Raw genomic sequence first — 5,319 nt, 5'->3', positions numbered from 1 at the left:
GTGGCACACCATAGCATCCAATGCAGCCAAACCTTGGCACTGGATCTACTAATTTTGTATAAAAAATTCTGGGAACAGCTCCTCCAGGATCCTGGTAGGACTCTTGTCCTGGGGAAGCTTACAAGAGGAAGGTTAGTGGGACCTTTGTTACTGTTCCTGGTCTGAAGGTTGCAACTGGTATTCATTGTGTCCCTGCTCTACAACCCATTTTAGTTTCTCTCCCCCTCAGCTCTGCTGTTCAGGGGGCTTAGTGGGTGGGCTTCTGGTTACCATGTCCTTCTCAGGTTATGGCAGCTAATATTGTCTCCATTTACCATCAAAATTGGGCAAAGGGATATCAAGAGATGCCCAGTCGATCACCAGGACCTCCTAACCCACAAAGCCCAGAGTTGCAGGGACAAGAAGCACAAATACCACAAGTGGGTCACTGTGAGTGATGGTAAGCAAGGTTTGGGGACACTCCTACTTCCTTCTCTGGGGTCCCAGAGCTATGTGTTAGACCTACTAAGAACACAGGCACATATAATAATGGTAGATTTGGGGTATATGCTACATCCTGGAAAATGTTACTCTGTCTTTGCAGGGTATCGCCTACAAAGTGGCCATTTCATTACTTTGTCAAGCTGACAGCTTACAGAAGCTGTATGGTATGAAATAGGAATAGTGGATCCCATGGTCATGTGCCACTGCTGCTCCAACTCTGTTGTAAAATGGGTTCTTGGGCCCAATTAAAATAAAAGGTAGGATTTCATGTTGGTGGGGCAGACACTCTATAGGACGTCAGATATGGTGCTGGCTGGGGCCCTGAGAACAGGAAAGGCAACCGCATACCCAGAATACGTGTTATTCCAGTTGAAATGAATCACTGCCCCTTCCAGTGTAATCAATTCGCCATCAAGTGGCTGGTTGATCTTCTGAAAGAATGGAGCCTTGTTGAGAGCTCTCTTGGTGGCAGATTGCACAGAGGGAGGAGTAAACAGTGATGCAGTTGCCACAAGGGATCCGACTCTGGGACTGGGATGACCCTTCAGAGGTGTCGCTTCTTGAGGCAAGGGAATCTGGCCTTATACCCCATGCCCTATCATTGACCAGTCACTGGAAGTAGCTATCCCCAAGGAGAGGGGTATGACCTGCGCAAGGGAGCTTTCTTCAGTTGAGGGCAGTTCTTGGGGAGACACTCAGCAGAGAGCTGGCAGCCAACTTTCGCAGCAGGTGAGGGAATGAGTGCCTCAATCCTGAAGGATAGTTGCCGTCTTGTTTTATGGCATAAAACCCATTGACCTTTCCATTAATGATTTATTTACATGTGTCTACATTCTAAAATTGATATCTCCTGATAGAAAAAACATATTATTATATTATTGTATATATTTTATGATAAATATTTAAAATTTTTATTTTCAAATGAAAATAGCTATTAGTTTAATTATTTAACTTCTCTGAATTTACTGTGGCTTATAGTATAATATGTGATCATATCTATTCCCCTTATTTCTGCCTAAAGAAGTGGAGTAATTTTGGTTTTAAAATATATACATATATATATACATATGAATATGAAAAAAATATGGAGGGAAAATTTTAACAGTGGTTAACCTTGGCGGGTTGGATTACAGTTGAACTTAATATTTCTCTTTTCATGTATCTGTATGTTTTCATATGCATTACAATGAACACATATCACCTATTGCTTAGAAAAAGAGAAACTCTTTAATAAAATGAAGAAAATAAACATATTAACTGTGTTTAACAGGAATTTGGAATCTCAGTTGTAAATGGGATTCTTTTTACACTTTTGTTCTGGCTATTGGTCGTAACAACTATTTTAAAATCTGTTTGTGTTTCCTGCTGACCACTTGAGGAAATGAGAAATTGTCCACTGTGAGAAAGGGTGCTTAGCAGAGATGGATTTGCACTGCCTGTTTACTTTCACATGTCTATGTCTCTTGTGGACAATGTTTGAGTAGTGCCTGGCCCTTGTGAGCCATGCGGGCAATGTACCTTTATTATTTTCCTCTATGAATAAGCCAAGTTAATTGACCTGTGCTGGGATCAACCCATGTCCTTAAAACCCCTAAAGGCACAGGCAGTACAGACCTTTGCTTTCAACAGCTTTCATTTCAAATAATTAGAGCTGCCTGGGCTGCTTTGGGAAATGCTGGTTTCTATGATATTAAAGACTGAAGTGACTACTTATTATGTTTTAGGATTGGCTACAGGTTTTCAAGCAATGGATTAAGGGTTGGTCTAAATAATGTCTTAAAATATGATGTTCCTTTAAAATTACATAAATAATATGTGTTCACTGTAGAAAAATGAGAAAATGGAGATAAGCTAAAAAATGCCCATAATTTTACCACTTACAGATGACCACTGTTAAGACTTTGGTGTCTTTTTTTTCAAATGGTTTTCTATGTCTGATGTATATAATTATATAAGTAAATATGCATACTTATAGTTCCTAGTTTCTAAGATATACTTTCCTACCTTTAACATTTCTGAAATTGAGATGCAGTTTTACAATCAATGACTAAATGTGATAAAGTATTACTCTTCTTCCCCCAAATAGCTATAATTAAATGTAGTCCATGGTATTTTGAAATTGAGAGAGATTTTTAACTAAATTTTTATTTTCAGATAATTGTAAATTCACATATAGTTGTAGGAAATAATACAAAAAGATCTTGTACCCTTTACCCAGTTTTCCCCAATGGTAACATCTTGCAAAATTATAACACAGTATCACGACCAGCATTTGACATTGGTACAGAACATTTCCATCACCACAAGGATCTCTCGGGTTGTCCTTTTATAACTGTACCTACCTTCCTTCCAACCCACGCCTCACCTAGACTGTTACCTCTGGTAGCCACCCATATGTTCACCATTTCTATAATTTTGTCTTTTCAAGGATGTTGTATAAATGGGCCAGATGCTGTGACTCATGCCTGTAATCCTAGCACTTTGGGAGGCTGAGGCAGGAGGATTGCTTGGGGCCAGGAGTTTGAGATCAGCCTGGGCAACATAGAGAGATCCCATCTCTACACAAAAAATAAATAAAAAAATAAGCCAAGTGTGGTGGTGTGTGCTGGTAGTCCTAGCTACTCAGGAGGCTGAGGCAGGAGGTTCTCTTGAGCCCAGGATTTCCAGGCTGCAATGAGCTATGATCGCTCCACTGCACTCCAGCCTGGATGACAGAGTGAGACCCTCTCTCTGAAAAAAAAAAAAAAAAAGTTTTATAAATAAAATCATACTATATATATATTTTTATTTTTGGGTTTTTTCACTCAGCATAATTATCTGGAGATTTATCCAGGTTTTGCATGTATTGATAATGTCTTTTTCTTTTATTGTTGAGTAATATTCCATGGTATGAATGTACCTAATTTTCAAAAAATATATGTTATTTAATTAGGTAGTTTGTTTTATTTTTGAGATAGGGTCTTGCTCTGTCACCCAGGCTAGAGTGCAGTGGTGTCATCATAGCTCACTGCAACCTCAAACTCCTGGACTCAAGTGATCCTCCTGCCTCAGCCTCTCAGAATGCTAGGATTACAGATGTGAGACACCACACCTGGCTAATTTTTCTATTTTTTGTAGAGATGGGGGTCTTGCTCTTGCTCCAGCTGATCTCTAACTCCTGGGCTCAAGTGATTCTCTCACCTTGGCCTTCTCATGTGCTAGGATTACAAGCATAAGCCACTGTGCCTGGCCTAATTAGGTTCTTTGTAATAGATTTAGAACGCCAATTTGTGAGGATAAACTCCATTTGTCAGGGCAAACACAGATTGCAGGTAGCCCTGGAGCTGAGGAATAGCATTGATTTTTAGTAAAATTTGTGAGTCCATAGCTTTGTGATCAACCTTGCGCTGCTCTATAATCTCATATTTCTCTTTTCTGTGTTGAAGACCTCACCTCCGGGTGCCTGGGCTTCTGCAGCTACTTCTTCTTGAAGTATCAGTAAGATGTTTTGGGATTTACACATTGCTGATATCAATTTTTGTGGAGGTGGTGATGACAAATTTCTGGTGTGTTCTTTGCAGAGGAACTCAATTGAGGACCAGAGGTCTGGTCACAAGTAACAAGCCACTGCTCAGGCAATTCTAACAGGAAAACCACCCTCTTGCCTCTGCGGCGTCCAGTGAGGATGATCAGAAGGGTCTAGGAAGGATGATGCTAGCTTGCTGTTTTCTCACATGTTGACTGAAGGGTTTATTTGCTGTGATTCAATAGCTTTAGAGGCACATCCTCAGCAGGATAATATCTAGGCATTTTGTGAAGTTTTACTATCCAAGTACCACCATTCTTGTTACCACCGATGGTTTTTTTTGTTTTTTAAAGGCTGGTCAAGTGAAGCAGTGGGAGTCACCAACTGGTTTTGTAATAGTGACAAGGACCTTCTCGTTTTTTTTCTTTTCAATCTTGGATTTAGCCACTGAGTATTTCCTTTCGTACATGACCTTTCTGGAATACACAGCAGATCGGGAATATCTGCTGACTCCTTTGACGAAGATAGGATTTCAGCTGTAGTGAGGCTTCCCCTTCTTGGGATTTTTAGTCTTGAGGGTACCCTTTTTAACCTTGCCACTTATGTCAGCCTTTTTGGCTTCAGGTTTCTTCTCCTTAGTATCCGGCTTCTCAACTTTTTCATCTGCCATCTTGCAAGAAGGAAAAAGAGAACTAAGCTCTAATTTTTTAGCTGTTCACTCATTGAAGTACATTCGGATTGTTTCCAGGTTGGGGTATTACAAATAAAGCTGCTATAAACATTCAGGCACAGATTTTTATGTGAATTTAAGCCTTCATTTCTCTGAGATAAATGACCAGGAGTGCAATTGATGGGTTGTATGGTAGTTGCTGGCTTAATTTTTTAAGAAACCGCCAAATCGTTTCCCACAATGGCTGTACCATTTTTCTTTCCACTGGCAATGTTTGAATGATCTGGTTTCTCTATATCCTTATCAGAATTTTGGTGTTATTTTTATTTTAGCCATTCTGATAGGTTAAGTCAATTTTCTTAATAGTTACAGTATTCTTCAAATGATCTATTTTGTATTGGGTGAGTTGTGCCATTTAATCTGAGTTGTCAAATTCACGTGCATATAATTGTTTGTAGTATTCCTTTATTATCCTTTAGATGTCTGCAGGGTCTGTAATATCTCCTGTTTCATTCTTGGTATTAGTAACTTGTGTCTTCTTTCTTTTTTCTTCATCAGTCTTGCTAGAGGTTTATCTGGTTTTTTTTTTTTTTTCTTCTCTCACCCAGCCACGCACCCACTCACCCATTTACCCACTCTCTCCAAGGTTTATCTATTTTAT

The 5,319-nt window shown here is 39.5% G+C and overlaps 1 pseudogene across 1 annotated transcript; it reads right to left on the bottom strand.

The window, feature by feature from the left end:
- Positions 1-3,714: 3,714 nt before the first annotated feature.
- LOC105818297 lies at positions 3,715-4,658 on the bottom strand (annotated as a pseudogene). Its single transcript, XR_001137880.1, has 2 exons — positions 4,373-4,658; positions 3,715-4,319 (listed from the first exon to the last, which is right to left on the bottom strand). The product of XR_001137880.1 is annotated as a 60S ribosomal protein L6-like (transcript).
- Between the last annotated feature and the right edge of the window lie 661 nt (positions 4,659-5,319).

The sequence above is a fragment of the Propithecus coquereli genome, unplaced genomic scaffold (assembly GCF_000956105.1).
Source record: "Propithecus coquereli isolate 6110/MARCELLA unplaced genomic scaffold, Pcoq_1.0 Scaffold44, whole genome shotgun sequence".
Classification (NCBI taxonomy): Eukaryota; Metazoa; Chordata; class Mammalia; order Primates; family Indriidae; genus Propithecus; species Propithecus coquereli.
The sequence above is the reverse complement of the archived record's forward strand: the minus strand, read 5'-3'. Positions and strand labels throughout refer to the sequence as shown.